Below are 10,543 nucleotides of genomic sequence, written 5' to 3' on the forward strand. Positions count from 1 at the left end.
TTGACAATGAATTACATTTTGAACAAATGAAATTACATCCGGTTATAATATGGCAAGTATAAATTATCCCATATGAACGTGATCAAGTATCCAACTCATATTACCCGTCAAGATTGATGCAATCTTCATCTATCTCGAGTCTTGACTGGCAATTTCACCCACTTTTCACCACGTTGCTCTTGGTTCCATAGAAATTTGATCTCGTGTTTTAAATCTACTTTGTAGGGTTCCCTAGTTGACTTAGTCAACTCCTGTTTCCAAATTGACGTCCATTCCGTCAGCAGTCAATAAACAAATAATTTTTAATCAATAGGGCAATTGCAAAGAAACAGTCACCATCTTAAATATTCCCATGACGTCAAATGCTGACTTCAATCAATCTCAAATTTGACGTGGATCTCCTGCAGAAATATTATACGTAGGATAAATTACAAATAACCCTTCATGGTTTCCCTTATTTGCACATAATTGCTCTATAGTTTGAAGATAGCCAAACACCCTTATGATTGTGTGGAGAAGTGGAAAATGAACGGAAATTACCTGCACTTACAATGACTTTGCCATACCACAAAATGGACTGCTTGCAAGTGTCCCATTACATCCTATGCAACTACATAAACAAATTTTTAAGTACCAATGGCAAGGTGTACAACCAAATGAAAATTACAAGTATTAGAATCACAAGATGTGCAAATATATAAATAACGGTAGAATGTAAATCATATGACATACCATAAAATTTAACGCCGATGACACAAAATCAACAATCAAAAGATATAAAAGTATATGAACAAAGAATAAGTACCAAGTGACATTATGTACAATAAAATGAACAAACTATAAGGATCTAATATGTAAGGTATAATAAGCATTTTACCTGCAGACGCCTTTAGTAGAGATGGTTTGGCCATTTTCAAATCACAGGGTGATATATGGCAATAACTACAATTACAAGGGGATAAAGTGTAATTTGGCATCAAAAATCCACTATAAAACCTTAACAGCTAAACTACTTCTTTTAAACAAGAACTCCCTCCAAATCTCACTTTCAGTTTATTTCATCTACTTCAGTTTCTGGCTTTCTGCTGCTCCATTGAATACAAAATTTCAAATGGAAAGCAGTGAAATACACAATGTCAGTGATGTTCACTTAAGTGGTTCTATCTTATGGAGGAATATGGAAATGGACATATTTTCCAAATCATCTCGTGAAGAAGATGATGGAGCGGCACTCAAATGGGCTGCTATAGAGAGAATTCCCTCACATCATCGTACAAAAGCAGGTGTACTTGCTGAAGAAAATAGCCAACAAATAGACGTTGGTGTTGAACATCTTGGACCCTTGGAGTTGAAAACTATTTTAGATAGCAATGTTAAATTTGCAGAAGAAGATAATGGGAAGTTCTTGTTGAAGCTGAGGCAACGAATTGACCGGTAATCTTGAGTTTATAAAAGTTGAATTGCGCTAGCCATTTTAGTTTGTTGATGAGTTGAGTTTTGAGTTTTTCTGAATCCTTTATTTTGGGTTTGTATGACTGATACAGGGTTGGCATTGATCTTCCCACTGTCGAACTCCGGTTTGAGAACTTAAGTGTGGAAGCAGAAGCTCATGTTGGCAGCAGAGCAATGCCTACATTATTCAATTTCTGTACTAATATAGTAGAGGTAAAAATACACTAATAACCACAAATTCTGTCATATATGATATCATGTCACACTTCTGTTTGGATATATTAGACCTTTCATTTAACTCGAAATTTGACATACCATGTATTTTTCTTGAAAGGATTTGTTGAGTCGTCTTCATATTCTTCCAAAAAGAAAGCAACCATTTCCGATACTTCGTGATGTCAGTGGAATCATCAAACCTGGAAGGTATACTGGGAACCACTAGCTAGAAAAGTTCATGGACATGCGTGTTATTGATTCATCGATTTAATAATATCTAGTTTGCAGAATGACCTTGCTTTTAGGCCCTCCCAGCACCGGGAAAACAACTCTGCTTTTAGCATTGGCTGGACAACTTGATTCTGATCTGAAAGTAAGGGCAGGGGGAAATAACTATAACTTTTGTTTTGAATATTTTCCAAATGTTAGATACAAGTTAGCTGGTAGTCTAATTCTGAACTTTTGTGACACTAGGTTTCTGGTGATATTACATACAATGGCCATGGACTAAATGAGTTTGTACCACAAAAAACATCTGCTTATATTGGACAACATGATGTTCATCTTGGAGAACTGACAGTGAGAGAAACACTATCTTTCTCAGCAACATGCCAAGGAGTTGGACCTCGTCATGGTTTGTAAATTTTCTTTTTATCAATTTTTTAATGTTGCCTTTTGCAATCCTGACCCGTTATAATGATTACAATCACTTTGATCTGGAAATTGGCAGACATGCTGGAAGAATTGTTAAGGAGAGAAAAGGAATCAAACATCAAGTCAGATCTTGACAATGATAATTTCACGAAGGTGAAAACGTTGGAGGAGCCATTTCACTAAGCTAATTGGCCTTTTTATGTTGTTTTACTGGTAGAAAAGACATATACGTTTGTTTGGATTGGCATGACCTGCCAAAAAATTATTTAGTTGCATCTTAAAGCACACTTTTTATCATTTTTTATATTTTTAAATTTTTTATTTCATATAAATCACATAATAAAGGTGATTTATTTGGGATAATTACTGTAACACTTTTTGTGATGTGATATATATGAGATAAAAAGATGATTCGAAAGATAAAAAGGTGATTGAAATTTGTAAAGTAAATTATTTTACTTCAAATGTTGTTTGTCCAAACACACCCAATTGACATTACCCGACTATGACTGCAGGATGAAGCACTCGATGGTGGGGAGAGCAATGTTAAAACAGATCAAATCTTGAAGGTATTTATACATCATTTGTTTCAGTCAAATGGAAAGTTGTGCATAAACACAAAGTGCCTAAGTGTAACCAAATGCTGCTCCTATATATTATCATAGATTTTAGGACTTGAAGTGTGTGCTGATACCCTTGTTGGAAATGAAATGCTACGAGGGATTTCTGGGGGACAGAAAAAGAGATTAACAACAGGTAAATTCATAAAGACTTAAAAGCCTGAACACTTATTATTGACAGCTATCTGTGTTTTGCTTTTCTACTTTGTACTATGTCAAGTACTTTCAGGTTTCAATTCTTTTAAACTTTCAGTCACTGATAGTCCAAAGTAATGTATTAGATGATAATTATGTGTCCAGAATATTTCGTTCCTTTAATAAAAGAACTTAAACAAGGAACTTCTATCAGATTCATCAATATTTTGACACCAAATAATACAGGGGAGATGATGATTGGAGGATCAAATGTATTTCTTATGGATGAGATATCAACTGGTCTGGACAGCTCAACAACTTTTCAAATTGTCCGTTCAATTATGCACTCCATTCACGTTTTACAAGGAACTGCTGTGATATCCCTCTTGCAACCTGCACCAGAAACATATGATTTGTTCAATGATATCATTCTGTTATCTGATGGTCAAATTGTGTATCAAGGCCCTCGAGAACATGTACTGGAATTCTTTGAGTACATGGGATTCAAATGTCCTGAGAGAAAAGGAGTTGCTGACTTCTTACAAGAAGTAAAATTTTCCTAATCATGATTTCCTCCTTTAACATTTTGCAGTAATATATGGAGGCATATGCTTAACATTTCACTAAATACAACTGTAGGTCACGTCGAAGAAAGATCAAGAGCAGTATTGGGCAGAAAGGGATGAACCCTACAGTTTTGTCTCTGCAAAGAAATTTGCTGAAGCATTTCAATCGTTTCATGTTGGAATGAAACTAGGCGATGAGCTTGCTGTTCCTTTCGATAAATCCAGGAGTCACCCAGCCGCTCTAAGCACTAAGAAATATGGCATCAGCAAAGTGGAGCTTTTCAAAGCCTGCATGTCCAGAGAATTCCTGCTCATGAGGAGGAATTCCTTTGTCTATGCATTTGCAATGACAAAAGTGAGTAAGATTTCAAACCTGGTAGTCCTACAGTTGAAATATGAACAACATTTCTACTTATGTTTGCGTGAAACTTCTAATAGTCAGTGTACGTTGAATCTCATCTATTTGTTCTATCTCTTCTTTCAGCTTATATTCATGGCACTATTAGCAATGACAGTATTCCTGAGAACTAAAATGCACAAGGATACAATCAGTGATGGTGGGATAGTCATGGGCGCTCTATATTTCACTCTCATGCTGAATATGTTCAATGGAATGTCAGAGATTCCCCTTACTATTATGAAGCTTCCTGTATTTTACAAGCAACGCGACCTTCGATTCTTTCCCTCTTGGGCATATGCTCTGCCGACATTGATTCTCAAGATCCCAGTTTCACTTTTAGAAAGTGCCCTTTGGGTGAGCTTGACTTACTACGTCATCGGATTTGATCCAAATGCAGGAAGGTAATCTGTCAGATTGAAGCCATGCCAGAGCATTTCATTATCCATCCAAACGTTGTTGCATTTTGCAGGTTTCACTAACATATGAAATGGCTAAATGCAGATTTTTCAAGCAGTATGTTCTGCTTGTATGTCTCAGAACAAACAGCTTTAGGACTATTTCGGCTTATGGGTTCAGTAGGAAGGATTATGATTATAGCAAATACGTTTGGATCATTTGCAATTCTAGTAATTCTTCTGTTTGGTGGATTCGTCATCTCACATGGTAAAACTTGCAGTGGAAAAGTATTAAATAAAATACATACCACTTTTGTTCTGTGACAGTTCAGCTCTTGAATGCCGATTTTGATCAAGAAAGTGTGCTGTTTATTTTAGATGATATACCAAAATGGTGGATATGGAGTTACTGGCTTTCTCCTCTGATGTATGGGCAGAATGCTATTGCTGTGAACGAATTTCTTGGGAAAAGCTGGAGAAAAGTAAGCCCTACTTGTGTATTTTGTTCTTCTTTATTGAATTTTATTATCCTAACATTTGAAGTAGCTTATACACAATGAATTGCTCTCTCCTAATCAAAATCTTCCTTGCAGAATCTTTCTGGAGCAACAGAGCCATTAGGTGTCTCAGTCTTGAAATCTCGGGGGATTTTTACAGAAGCACGTTGGTATTGGATTGGAGTAGGATCCCTGATTGGATACATGTTTCTATTCAATATCTTATATATCTTGGCTCTTGCTTATCTTAAACGTAAGCATATACTTGTTCTATGTTCATTATCATTCTTGATTTTCTACCTAAATGAATAATCAATGTACCCACAAATTCGTCACTTTTGTGAAGCTTTTGAGAAGCCTCAGGCCATTTTGTCAGAGAAAACATTGGCAGAGAGGAATGAAACAATCAAATTATCATCAAAAGGAAACAACAGGACTGGTGAATCTTGAACTTAATTGAGCTTCCGTTGGTAATTTGAGGACCTTTACTGACATATCCAATCTCTAAACGTGCAGAAAGAAGAAATCTTGCAAAAATGTTATCATCCAAATCAATGTCAGGTAGAGTGGCCAGCAGCTATGACGCTGAATCAAAAAGGAAAACGGGACTGCTGCTACCTTTTGAACCTCTTGCGATCACCTTTGATGATATTAGATATTCGGTGGACATGCCAAAGGTTGGTTTAGAAACTTGCTTGTCATATCTTCTTGAAACTTTAAAATCTGGCTTGAAGTATTACTAGTTGCTTGAGAAAAAGCATCTTCATATCTTCTTATAAATGAAATGGATTAATCTTTCTTATACTTTCTACGCTAGCATCATAGGCTTTTTCAGCTCCCAAAATGACAAAGGAAAAGGAACAATTAAAAGGTGCACATTTCAAAACTACTGAAATTTTGTTAAATATAACATGCTACTGCACATTTGTATCATCAAGCCAGCTACTCCCTACAGGCCTAGTTTACAAGGACCTCTGAAAAATCTGAAGAGGCCAAAATCATGAAAGGTTGAGGTAAAGTCAAAAATGAGAATTGAACTGCCCCTTAAATCCAGTGAAAAAATGAGAGAAATCTCGGAATAAGTACTGCAATTATTCTGCAGACAAAATGTATAGAAATTTTGCTTGGTCCATGATAGACAAAAATACATTGTTTGTTTACCAGGTGTATCAATTTTCAAATTTATGCTTGTCTGAAGTAAAGGCTCCAAACTCTCGAAAATACTCCCAATGTCCTGTTCCACACCACCATGTATCTTTACTATGTGGATGCTATGACATTGGAGATTAAAAAGTTACATTTTGCCTCTTTCTGAATCTCATATATCTGCACATGCTGAGATCAAGTTGCTTCTTTCAGGAAATGAAAGCTCAAGGACTTACTGAGGACCGGCTTGAGCTTTTGAAAGGTGTCAGTGGTGCTTTTAGGCCAGCGGTTCTGACAGCCCTGATGGGTGTAAGTGGTGCTGGTAAGACAACATTGATGGATGTCTTGGCTGGAAGGAAAACTGGGGGTTACATTGAAGGAACAATCAGAATATCAGGATACCCAAAGAAGCAAGAAACTTTTACACGTATAGCTGGATACTGCGAGCAAAATGATATCCACTCTCCTCATGTTAATGTCTACGAATCTTTGCTGTACTCGGCATGGCTTCGGTTACCAAAAGAAGTGGATGCTGCCACCAGAGAGGTTAATTCGAATCAGAAATTAGTTCAAATCTTCTGGATAATCACATGATTTGCACAATGAATAGCATTTCACACAATAAATAATTTGCAGATGTTTGTTGAAGAGGTCATGGAGCTTGTAGAGCTCACCCCTTTGAGGGAAGCACTTGTTGGATTGCCCGGAGTAAGTGGACTTTCAACTGAGCAACGCAAACGACTAACCATTGCTGTTGAGCTTGTTGCAAATCCATCAATAATATTCATGGATGAACCGACCTCAGGGCTTGACGCGAGAGCTGCAGCAATAGTTATGAGAACTGTGAGGAACACAGTAAACACAGGTCGAACTGTTGTCTGCACCATTCATCAGCCAAGCATTGATATATTTGACTCTTTTGATGAGGTGATTGATCGATTTATCGTGCAATGATTTGCAAATATTTTGACTGGGAAATGCAAACTAAATACTAATCAAAACTAAACTGCTGCAGCTTGTGCTACTTAAACGAGGAGGTGAAGAAATTTATGTTGGTCCTTTAGGACACCATGCCTCTGGGCTCATCAAGTACTTTGAGGTGAGGATTTTGTATACAATCAAAATCTAAAATTTTCTTGAATTTAAAGAAAGTTGACGTATTTGGTCTCTTCTTCGTGCTCTTTATCCTATGGTCCTCTCAGGGTATAAAGGGAACTAGCAAGATTACGGATGGTTATAATCCTGCAACTTGGATGCTGGAAGTGACTTCACCATCACAGGAGTCAGCTTTTGGTGTCAATTTCGCAGAATTGTACAGAAGTTCCGATCTATATAGGTAGGTTTGTGCTCTTGATTGAGTGTCAATTTTTCTTGCCTGAAGTATAACATGGTTCTAATTACATTTGCGACAGAGTATGGTTGTATAGTAAAGTTTAAGAATCCAAATAAAAAGGGTAATTACATATAACTCATCTGTGGTTTCATTTATTGTCACATGATTCTCCTTATTTTTCAAAATATTCACTTCACTCCCTATGGTTTTATATAAAGTGGAAATTTGAAGGAAAATAACCTATGTAATGCCCATACTTGAAATACCAATAATGCTCTTACTTAAATGCTAAATCAATCACCGACTTAACCACCTTGTATAAAAACATAGAGAGCTTATATGGATAAATGTAAAAATTATAGGGGCTAAAGTGGATGTTTATACAAATTATAAGAGGGTTATGTGAATATTAAAATTTTGTCATACCTACTTTTAAAGTGCGTTTGATATAAATGCGGTAACTGATTATAAATTCCGTCCATTTTGCACTTTATGTAAAACTATTGGGTTTAAAATCTTAGGGGGATCATTTTGGGTAAAACCACGGGGTAATAAGAAATTTTCCCCTAAACAAAGAAGCTTTTCCTGTCAATATGTTATGAAAGCTGAAAATGGAATTGGACTTTTACTTCTGAAGTTTATAGTTCTAACCATTTATTCTCATCATAGTCCACATTGGAAATGATTAATATCTCTCTATCAAAATCAGGAGAAATAAGGCATTAATCAAGGAACTAAGTACCCCTGCTTCGGACTCGAAAGATCTGTTCTTCCCTACAGTCTATTCTCAGTCATTCTTCAGTCAATTCATGGCTTGCCTGTGGAAACAACATTTATCATACTGGAGGAATCCCAAGTACACTGCTGTGAGGCTAATATTCACAACATTTATGGCTTTGATGTTTGGAACAGTATTCTGGAATTTTGGCTCCAAAAGGTAGATAGAAAAAATGGCAACCTAAATTGTGGATTACTTTTTTGGCTGATCCTCATCTTAACCGTTATTCATGCTCAATTGCAGGAGAATGCGGCAAGATCTCCATAATGCAATAGGCTCTATGTATGCTGCGGTTATCTTTATTGGTGTCCAAAATGCAGCAGCTGTTCAACCTGTTGTTGCCATTGAAAGAACAGTCTTCTATAGGGAAAGAGCAGCTGGAATGTATTCAGCTTTGTCATATGCTTTTGGACAGGTATGGCAGAAATCTTGGATAATTCTCTAGGAAAGAATGCTACACTCTTCTGCCTTAATGCTCCACTGCCTTACCAGATAACATAATCCACTCATGCAAGATACATTCACTTTACCAAAAGTTGATCTTTAAAATGTTATCTGAAGAGACTATAATTTTGACATGCAGATTGTGATTGAGCTCCCATATGTTTTTGTCCAAACGATCATATATGGGGTCATAGTATACGGCATGATTGGATTCGAGTGGACAGCTGCAAAGTTCTTTTGGTATCTGTTCTTCATGTACTTCACCTTGCTATACTATACAACTTATGGAATGATGACAATTGCTGTTACTCCTAATCAACACATTGCTGCCATAGTCTCATCTGCATTTTACAACATATGGAACCTATTTTCAGGATTTGTCATCCCAAAGACAGTAAGTACTTAACAGATATTCTAAATCAGATAGGTTTTAGAATTCAAGTATTATGATTCTTATTTCATGCTCCTTGGTTTTATCACAGAGAATTCCTGTTTGGTGGAGATGGTACTATTACATCTGCCCTGTTGCTTGGACATTGTATGGTTTACTAGCTTCACAGTTTGGGGACATTAAAGAAGAGATGCTTGACACAAATGAGACAGTCGAAGAATTCATAAGGAGTTACTATGGTTTCAGGCACGATTTTGTGGGATATGTGGCCATCATAATTGTTGGAGTGGCTACGCTTTTTGCCTTCATATTTGCTTTCTCAATCAAAGTATTTAACTTTCAGAAAAGATAGGTTTTCGATGATAGGTGCTAGGGCGAAAAGATAGGTTTTTGATGATAGGTGCTAATGCCAGCCCCAAGAAATTGACAAAAAAGAGCTTTCAGCAAACTATGAGGATGAAGAGTATAAAGCCTTAGGAAAGCATTCCTATTCGGAAAATAGTACATTAGGGTTAATGACAGTAAAACACGAGAGAGTCGAAAATTATACAAAAGGGTTGATCACCTGAAAGTCCCATTTAATAGGATTCAATTTGCTGAAAATACTTCTGTCACGGATGGCATTTTGTATCACAAAAGGGCATCTTGTAGTGGTGCTTTTGATGGATTTGTTGTGAGCCAATCTGAATCCTTTAGCCTGTGTATTTGATTCATTTTCAGCTACGACTTCACTAACTTTGCACACAAAATATGATAAAAGAATGTAAACATATACACAAGAGAAACCAAGTTCTCATTCCCTCTGTTTTGAAACTCGGACCGGATCGGCCGGTCGAACCGGTCGAACCGGAAACCGGCCAGGTAGCCGGTCCGAGCCATATTAAATAACCGGAAATTTAAAACCCGGTCAAAGCCGGTCAAAAACCGGGTTTGACCGGGTAAAAATCGGTTTTTTCGGTTCAACAGTAATTTTTTTAAAAAAAAATTCAAACTTTTTAATATTATGTTTTGACCCCCTAAATTGTTAAAACTTATTGATATACCTCAAATATTTGATACTTTATAAATATTGTCCTAAAATTTGATGTTATTTTTCAATTAAATTCATAATTTTAATTCTAAACTTGTTAATATTTATTAAATAATATAAATTGCTACTTGATTGTTCTAATTTCTTTGTATTTTCTTGTTAAATATATTTGAAACATCAAATATATATGAATATACATTTATTAATATCAATATATTATTAGATATTATATATATAATATTTTAATTTTTAAATAATTTTTATTTATGACGTCATCCGGTTCGACCCCTATCGACCCCCGGTCGAACCCATTGACCCCTGACCCCTGACCTCGGCCGAGTCGCTATCCGGTCCGGTTCTGAAAACATAGCTCATTCCTCATAACAATGGAAGATAAAGAAGCATACCCTCTATTTGTGGTTAAATTACTCACTTTATTGAACCTAAATCTGCTGCGACAGGAGCATAGCTTGCTACATAAAAAAG

General features: G+C 36.2%; 1 pseudogene; it reads left to right on the forward strand.

Annotated features, from left to right (window-relative positions):
- The first annotated feature begins 1,111 nt into the window (after positions 1 to 1,111).
- LOC113704313 (pleiotropic drug resistance protein 1-like) lies at positions 1,112 to 9,379 on the forward strand (annotated as a pseudogene).
- Positions 9,380 to 10,543: the final 1,164 nt, after the last annotated feature.

This window comes from Coffea arabica, chromosome 8e, assembly GCF_036785885.1.
Source record: "Coffea arabica cultivar ET-39 chromosome 8e, Coffea Arabica ET-39 HiFi, whole genome shotgun sequence".
NCBI lineage: Eukaryota > Viridiplantae > Streptophyta > Magnoliopsida > Gentianales > Rubiaceae > Coffea > Coffea arabica.